The sequence below is a fragment of the Anomalospiza imberbis genome, chromosome 4 (genome assembly GCF_031753505.1).
Source record: "Anomalospiza imberbis isolate Cuckoo-Finch-1a 21T00152 chromosome 4, ASM3175350v1, whole genome shotgun sequence".
Taxonomy (NCBI): Eukaryota; Metazoa; Chordata; class Aves; order Passeriformes; family Viduidae; genus Anomalospiza; species Anomalospiza imberbis.
In genome coordinates this window covers 16,545,364-16,554,910 of record NC_089684.1, presented here as the reverse complement: position 1 = coordinate 16,554,910, position 9,547 = coordinate 16,545,364, and positions in this window count along the sequence as shown.

The window sequence follows — 9,547 nt, the reverse complement described above, 5'->3', positions numbered from 1 at the left end:
AGGCTATGTGGAAGCAAAGACCCAAATCTGAGCAGACTGTTTAGACTAGAGATCATAACCATTCTCTGTGGTGGAGGATGAGACACTTCTGACAGAAATATGCTCATTCTTTTCACCAGAACTGTTTGCTTGTTTGTTTCCAGCCCACGGGAAATAAACAGAAAAACCACACGTTTTCCTGGACTGAGCTTTGATTTGAAACAAGGTTTTATCGAGACCTTATTATTTCCATTTTTAATGACCCCCGGTGAACTCATTTACTCTAAGTTTGAAATTACCCGAGATCACGTAAACAAAACCAGCCCACGCTTGCAGCCCCGAGCAACCATCGGTGTCCTCGCTCTGATCCCTTGCAGGTGAAAGCGCCAGAGGGCGAGGCTGCCTTCACAGCTCCTCGCTGCCAGCTCGGGCACGGCGTTCCCTGCCTGCGGACCCGCGTGCTGTTCGCCGTGTCTGCAGGGCAGCAGTGCCCGTTCACCACGTCCCCAGCCGCCTTCCAGGGTGCGGATGATGCTCGCGCTGCCGCCCGGCCCCGCCGCGCAGCGCCAGCACCACCCCTCGCACCGCAGGGCGCTGCGGGCGGAGCGGGGCTGTTGTGGCTGCCCCGGTGCCGCTGCCCCCGGCTGCGGGCGGAGCGGGGCTGTTGTGGCTGCCCCGGTGCCGCTGCCCCCGGCTGCGGGCGGAGCGGGGCTGTTGTGGCTGCCCCGGTGCCGCTGCCCCCGGCTGCGGGCGGAGCGCGGCTGTTGTGGCTGCCCCGGTGCCGCTGCCCCCGGCTGCGGGCGGAGCGGGGCTGTTGTGGCTGCCCCGGTGCCGCTGCCCCCGGCTGCGGGCGGAGCGGGGCTGTTGTGGCTGCCCCGGTGCCGCTGCCCCCGGCTGCGGGCGGAGCGGGGCTGTTGTGGCTGCCCCGGTGCCGCTGCCCCCGGCTGCGGGCGGAGCGGGGCTGTTGTGGCTGCCCCGGTGCCGCTGCCCCCGGCTGCGGGCGGAGCGGGGCTGTTGTGGCTGCCCCGGTGCCGCTGCCCCCGGCTGCGGGCGGAGCGGGGCTGTTGTGGCTGCCCCGGTGCCGCTGCCCCCGGAGCGGGGCGGGGCGGGGGATGTGCCCGGCTCGGCCCGGGAGCGTCCCCGGGGCTGCCCGCGGGGGCGTCCCGCGGCACGCGCTCGGGCCAATAAACATTCCCTGTCTCACGCTTAATTGGGAATGGAAGTGAGGAATGGTGCCGCCCCTCCGGCCCCCGGGGCGGTCAACCCCGCGGGCCCCGCCCGGCTCGGCTCTCCAGCGTAGGTGCGGGTCCCGCTGCTGCCAGGTAAGGCGCTGGGATCCACCTCCCACGAAAGTCGTCCGGCTGGAGGCTTTTGGACGACCTGGTCCGACCTGGCAGGAGCCAAGCAGGACTGCACTCCTAAAATAAAATGATGTTTTAAGGTATACCTTTTTTTAATGTTTTAAGGTGTTTTTTGAAATTGTTTTAAAGGCAGCATAGGCTTTTGAGCACCCATAAATTTATCAAATGCCATGGATAGTTAAGCCACTTTAAAGCTCTGAAAGCAGCATAAGCGTTTAAGCCACTTTAGATGTTTAAATCTGTATAAGCTGTTAAAACACCTTTAATCCTCAAGTGCTTAAATGACCTTAAATTCTGTGAATTAGCTGAATGAACTGCCTTGAAAGAAAGAACCTCAGCTCCAGTTTCCCCCAGCCCTCAGTTACCTGATGGATGGTGGTGAAAATGAGTGAACTGTGGGGAAAATGACTGGAGTCCTTGGAACTTTAATGGAGTTCAGTGTAGCATTGTGTTCTAAGGAGTGTGCCTCTCCTGTGCCCTCTAAATTAAAACTATGGTGCTGCTTCCCCTGGTTTTCAGGCCTTGAGAAGAATTATGAACTTCCGTACATTTTTTTGACCAGTCCTGAAAGCTGAGATGTGGAAAGGGGAAAATGCATTGACACTTGCCTGTCTGCTAAAGAATAGGCAATACACTTGCTTTAACACAGGCAGCAATAAAGAGTATGAAATTGTTAATTCGTGTCATAGTTTTCCATATCTTCTGCTTTGGGATCACTCAGTCCCTTACCTGGCTATGTACTGCATATGGAAGCCTCTTTGCTTCTCCCTTCCCCGGACTCTATGAGGTGTTTTGGTGATGTGATGAGCTTTGAGACAAAAGCAGCTGTCACTGATGACTCCTTCAGCCTCACATTCCTTTGTCACAGACTTGAAGGTGTCATTGTCCTTTTGGGTTGCAGAATCGTGGGATAATTGTGGCTGGAGGGAACCTCTAGAGACCATTTAGTCCAACTCAATGTTCCAGGTTCTGGGTTTAGCCAGGTGGCTTGCAGTCTGACACTTCTGAGACCACTCTGGGATGCCTGCACCCTCACTTGGGAGGCTTAATTCAAGGCTGTGTCTCAACCCCTCTCCCCTTCCTAGAGAAAATGTTGAGCTTTCAGCTCCTGGGCAGCCCCCAGATTGGTTCCCCTTCGTGGGAGATGGTGAGACTAGGATGGATGATTTGCCCACTTTGAGAGCAATGATTTGCAAAGGGAGACACGGATGCATGGAGTGCAGCCAAGCCTTACCTGGCACAAAGCATCCACCTTCCCCAAATGTCTCGGTGATGCTTTCACCCCTGAATTGAGTCCAGCCCCACTGACTGGTGAGAGTAGCCGGGCCAAGCAGATTAGGGGAATACTGACCTCAGGGGCTTTCTCAGCAAAAAATCAGAGCTTAAGGACTTGCCCTTAACATTGTAGAGGAACAAAAAACCTGTGGCTTTTTAGGTCATTCTTTTCAGGTCATAAAAGGGCAGTGATGAGGACAAAACTGGTTTTCTCACCACAATGAAAGCATCTGAAGAAAAATTCTGCTTACCTTTAAAAATGGTCTCCAACATCACACTACAGAAATAGTATTACTATTTGAATCTCATAGTTGAATTTAACAGGAAAAAAATAGGATTGCATAGATTTTGATGTGAGGCAGCTCAGCAGCACATCTCTCCGTCTGCTGTTTCAGTGGCTGATAAGGTGGAATTTAACATTTTCCAGATCCGGACTGGGCAGCAATCTTGTTTTCTGTTGCCGCAACATTTAAGAGTTCCATTGTCAAAAACTGCACGTGCTGTAGATATATCTTCCCCTCTTCCCCCCCTCTTCTCTGGAAGGAACCCTTAAAAATAAGTTATCCTTTTCTTTGCTTTCCATTTGGAATCCTCACTGAAAATGCAGCGGCGAGCATGCTCGAAAGGTGTTGAGGATGTGCCCGAGCGGCACAGGGGGAAAGTCTTCCTTGGGCGATGGCAGAAGAACCTCTTGGTGGCGCTTGTGCACACTGTGTCGTGTTTTCCTTTGCCCAGTGACGCGGGGTATCGATCTTCCCCCTAGAAATACCATGCTCTGTATTTCTGCTCGCCGCCCTTCTTCTCTAGAAACTCTGTTTGGAGACTGGAATCCAGGCCATCTTTAGTCAGGGTTTGCTATCGTGGGAGGGAAAGATCAAACTGAGGCTGATTAGTTTCAAATGGAAATGAAACCAAATCACACAGAGTTTTCTAGGTTTTCACTTCTATTACTGTTTTAATTTTAGTGGTCTTTCCCTCAATAGTTTCCCTGCATTTAGTATCTTTAAATGTTCAGATTTTTTTTTTCAGTTTGGAATGCTTTCTGTAGGAACATTATTAAATATTATTCCAAACCTCTTCTTTTTAATGTTGCTTTGTGCTTTCCCTTTATACAAAGCAGTACATATAGCTGCTTAGATGTTGTATTATGCACACACACAGAGAAGTCCAGATTTATTTGTATGCTAGTACTTCAGTAAGTTACGATCCTTCAAATTTATCAGACATGTATCTATATCTGGCTACAGTTTTTGTCGTGGTGAGCATTTTTGCTCATGCAGAATTTCTGTTCGTAATTACCATTCCCTTTACTATCTATCTCATCTAAGTGCTCGATAGCAAAGGTAGCAGAACCATGCCCTGGAGGGCTATAGTTGCATGGTACCTGGTTTTCCTAGTGTATTTTGTTTAAAAAACTATAATGTAATAAATCTTTCCTTTCTTTCCCCCTAGCTGCTATTTGTAGCCTGGTAGTAGCTAGCAACTTGAGCAGAGAGCGGGGCCCCACGGTGTGAGCCATACAAAAGGGCAGGGTGTTTATACCAAAATGCCTGGGTTCTGTGAGGGGCACGGGTGCTTCAGGTGGGGAGAAAGGAGAATTGCTGCCTCCATCTGGGTCGGATGACAGGGGACAGAAATACTACCACCATTGTCTGCTGTGTGAGTTTTGCTGTTATGAGGGGTCTAGCTCCATATTTTACTCCTTGTTAGGACTTCGGCCGGTTTTGGCCATTTGTGTCCAAAGTTGTTATTAGTACTTCCCCTGATGAGTGGCTGAAGCTGCGGACATCGGTGAACTTTGGTGTGGATCTGTGTGCTGGGGGGCTCACATAAATCTGCAGATGCACGGGCAAAAATAGCCACTGACTGCTCTGCTTCTGCAGTGCTTAACAGAGAAAAGAGCTCTAAATGAGTGTGGAAGTGAGGCACAGAAGTGTGTACAGTGTGGAAGTGAGGTACAGAAACTCACTTTCGGAACTAATTGCTTCTTGAAGGGAAATGGTCCGATTTGCTGATAGACAGCTAGTCTAATGGCCTCAAGGTTTGGACACTCATTACTTGTCAAGGGAAATGATTTTAAAATAATAATAATTTGTAGTAAAACATTTTGAAAAGCAAAATCAAGAGAACCTGTTCCCCAAAGCTATGCTATCTAAAATAAAACAATGAAACAGTGTTGTAAGATTGATCTAATCAGCAAGCCTCTGTATTGCATTGGAGTTAAATTACACAGTGATTCAAATAATCAAAGTAGTATGCACATAATCAGTAATTTAAATATATTTGCAGACTCTAGAGTTGGTATTTCCAAAAAAAAAAAAAAAATCCAGAAGTTTGAAGTACCTGACCCAGAGGTAGTCTGCATGACATGGTTTATGATATATTGGTATTACTTTTGCAGTTTGCACCAGTTCAGAAATAATTGAGAAAAAGCAAGCAACTTTCATTTACTCTATATTCAAGGAATATATTAAAACTTTTGTTCAACATCTCAAATTTCTTCTTTCATCTACTATTCTGCTTTCAGACTAGAATTGTAGTTTTGCCTTCCTGAACTTGGTGCAGACAAGTAAAGCTGAAGAATCTTGTAAAGGAACTCCTGTTTGAAATACATTATAAACATGCTCTTCTCCACATGTATTTTTCCTTTCTCAGTACGTGCAAATGCATACTTGTAATATAAGCTGAGGTAAGTTTTAGAACTATCTAGCCCATTTATTTATTATTTTGGTGGTTTTTCAGACTTTAAATTAATAATTTGTTTTTGTAAATTTCAATATTTTCAGTATTCCCAGCTCTCTGTTGACTGTGGGACTAATCCTTCTTAGCTGCCTTCTACCCAAATAGTTTGTTGTTGCTTGGTCTTCTGCTTGGAACTGCTAGTTTTGTGGGAAGTAAGTGTCTTGCATCCCATGTTCCCAACTGATATGTAGTTGGGTTGACCTACTTTCTGCAGGGAAAACTTATTTTTTGGAAAAAAACGTGAGAATGTATTTCTCTGATTTATTTGTGCAGTATTATTTTCCCTAGAAGATTTCACAGCAAACAAGGTCTGTTTAGACCCTATAACTAAAGTTGTAGCAGAAAGTGTGTCAGGGTCAGTTTAGAATTCCTATTTATATCTGAATAATTAGTGAAATCATGTTGTTTTGAGTAGTTTTATGAACATTAAAAATAAAAGTTACCATGGTTTACAGACATGTATCCTTTGCTACTTAGTGTATAGTTACACATTTGGGTGTTGAAAGAGTTCATGCTGAAAAGGATGAATAAAGCTGAAACTGTGTTGCATTATCTTTATTTGGTTTGGTTGCAAATTATAAAGTTATGTTGAAAATGATGCTTGAAATATCAGAGTAAGCTCTTAAGAATGGCAGTATCAGTTCACGTTAACCCTGGTGTGCTGTCACCCATGTTTTATTCTTTTTTGCTTCTCTTTCCCTCACAATGATTTGCCCCTGTGGACACTGTGACTTCCCCTGGCGCTGTGTTGCACAGTCTGCCTGGGTGTGCCCCTCATCAGAGTGGCTAATTGTGGGCTGGGGACATTCGCCAGTTTAAAGTTGGAGCTTCTTAGATGATCAAGAGCTGAAATTCTCTCCTCCTACCCTCAAGTGTTTGTAATTCTGACACCCTATGTATACAGTAGTTTTTTGACAGAAGTGACTTGCTGGTTGAGAGAACCATGAATCCGTGGAGAGCGTTCCTAGGGTGTCAGTCTTCCCCACCCCAGAGAAAGTCTGGGAGTGTGATATCTGGCTACTGAAGGTGTCCTGCATAGTCCTCTGCTTGACAGGGAGCTTGGAGGCACAGTCTACTGCCCTCCACACACATCCCCTCCTAATTAATTCTGGTGATGGAGTCAGCGACCTTGTCCTGCTGTTGTGTCATCTAATCAACTGTCTTAACAGGGATGTTTCTCTTCTGCCACTTCAAACAACATCTCCTAACAATTCCCAGGGAACCTTTGTCCCTTCCCCATTGGCTTTTAACTGACAACATATTTTGGGATTCCTCCCTCTGCTTAGTGTCATTGGACATGGGCAGGTTACAGCACTGTTAACCTCTCCCTTTTACTGTAGAAGTATCATCTTCCAGCTGTGGCTACTAAAATCCAGAATGCTGTGGTCAGAATGGAAAAAATGAGAAGGGGAACATTAGGGGAATTCAGGCCCTGGTAAGGAGTGATATCAGCTCATGTGCTGTTCCTGCACTGTGGACCTAGTTGTGGTTCGCCGGAGATGTAATTAGCCAGAGAAATGATAGGCAAGATGGAAGGAATGTGTGACATCTGCATATATGGGTTTGTAACTTCAGTTTCCACATGAAGATGTGCAAACCTTTGCCCAGACCAGGGGACTGAAGCACAATTCTACATGGGAAATGGAGATGATTCTAAATCACATAGAAAATTGCTTTTATTCTTTGGCCATACACCAGTCTCCATCTCTATGGAAGACATTTGCCCTGAGATTCTGAGGAGGGTTTGAGCATTTGTTCTGTGTTGCCTGGTGTAATTGTACTTGTTATTTGGATATCTTCCTTACTCATGCTCTGGGCTGGACCGGCAGGGCTGAAAGGAATTTGAATAGCACTTCTGACAGCAAAGGGAGAATAATCATGTTTTGCAGAGTAAACTCATTAGATATATTCTTCTGTGGGCTTAAACTGTTTTGACAACAAATTTCCCCCCTTTGCTATTGACCAGAGCCCCAGACAACTAAACCTGTTCCTGCTCGCTGAAAACCAGAGCAGCTCTGCAGCGCGTTACAGTAAGGAGAAGGGAGGGAACAGGTTAACAACCCCTCTCCCCCAAACCTAGTATAAATAAATATGTATTATGATTTTCAAAGCATTTTTTCCTTCTTCTTGAAGTATTTCTTAGAACAATTATGTGAGAAATTCATTATATGTGAGGATTTTGTAATAGCAAAGTGAATTAGCTGTTTGCAGACCTGCTCCCCTCTGTAAATGGGAAAATGCCATATGACAATGGGCCAGATATTACTGTTCTAGGCATCACTGATATAGCTGTTTATTCTCTGAGCCTGGAAGAGATCCAGCAGGATTTAGTTTTATGAGGTTTAATGTAAAGGTGTTGTATTTCATGAGATGAAATCATAACACAGTGGGTTTGCAAGAATTCTGAAAGATTATTTTTTCAGAGTGTTGGCAAGCACGATTCTCCTGTGAATTACATGTCTAAAAAAGAAATATAGATCTTCTTTCATTGGGTTGAAATGATAACTAATCCTTAATCCTTCCTAGATGGCCTATGTCATTAATGCTGGCTGGGCATTTACAATGTGTGCAGGTAACAGTTTTAATTCTCTAAAGCTATGCAATGTGCAGCTGCGCTCTAGCCATAGGGCCTAGCCACATATTTGAAACGCCTGCTGTTATTTCTGGGATATGTCTCTGAATTTTGGATGTTTTTTGTTTCTTCATTTTGTGAAGAAGAGAGAGAAGCATCCGGCATCTCTCACCTATTTATCGTTGTAGAAGACCTATTAGGGTTATTACCTGTATCTGCAGTATGTCTGTGAATACTTTCCTTAAGCTTGAGCAGATTTTCCTTTGGCTGTTTGCTTGAAGAGAATGATAACTGCTAAGCAGTTTCTTGAGGTTTCCCTTCAGATCTGCCTCATATATTAAGCAGATGAATGCGATTGCATTTATTTAGCAGTGTCAGTTCCCAGCTAGTTTGCTTTACAGCAGTGTGTGTATATGCTCCCTCTTTACCTTGCCTTGTCCTGGGAAAGTAGAAGGGTGGCTCTGTGAAAGAGGTACAGGGCTGGGAAAAAAAAAATTCTTCTATTTTCAGCTTTGCATAATTCAGTGAGTTTTCAAACAAATTGTTGCAACTATCTGTATAAGTATTGTTCTCTAGCAAAGGGGGTTTTGTTTTAGAGTCAACCCACTAATACTCCAAGGGCCCAGCACTGAGCTCTTACCTCATTATTTAGTCCAGCACAAAGGGATGCTCAGCCCTGTCACCAGTCTAAGCAAGGCTAAGGTTTGGCTGTACAAATGTTCAAAGATAAAGTAAACCCCCTCAGCTGTGACCTTATAGGGCAATATGTCTTCTTATGAGAGAGGTTGGCATCTTGCTCCTTGCAGTTAAGTATTTTGAAATATATTAAATATATATTATTTCTAGATTTTTTTAACTTCATAAGGAGGGGACAAATTCTGACTTCTTTGGTTCTATTTTTTTGGAACTATTTTAGGAGCATTTGCACCATAATGCATATTTGAAGTTGGGTCACTCACTGGTAGTATCATGCTGTTGGCTTTGCATGGGATGAGAAGAGGTAATATACCAGTTACTTCCTTGACACTCAGCAGTTACTTTACTCTTTTGTCCATGCTGAAATTGGAGGTGATAGAAATGCATAGTTATGTGCTGCTTTTTTGGTTAGATTTGCATAAATTAAAAAAGGGCCTGACTTACTGTGATGGCATTAACAAGTACAGCTTTATCCCCATCTGTGGCTACCAAATCAGAACTGTTTTTTAAAAGTTATTCCCTTCTTTAAATTGGCAGTTCATTATGGGGGGTGCTGTTCAGTATTTGAAAACATATTCCTTTGGAGGGGGTGGGATCTTATGAGCTGCAGTATTTATGGAATGGCTGGGAGCTTATGCACAAAATATCTTCCAGCCAGGCATCCATAAAACAAGCTGTGCTTTTGAAGGTATAAGTCTGGATATCCCAAATTTTAAGTTGCTATATTTTGATTTCAGCTCAAATGTAGTCATAATTATTGGGTGCCCTTTAGCCTACAGATGAAATGACTGGAAAAAAGAGGATGGGCTTCAGTATATAGAGAGAAGCTTTTTCCTGACTCAGGTTTTATTTTGCTTGTATTTCACTGAAAAAAAAAAAAATTCACTGAAAAACCATTGCACAGAAATACTTCCAGAAATGT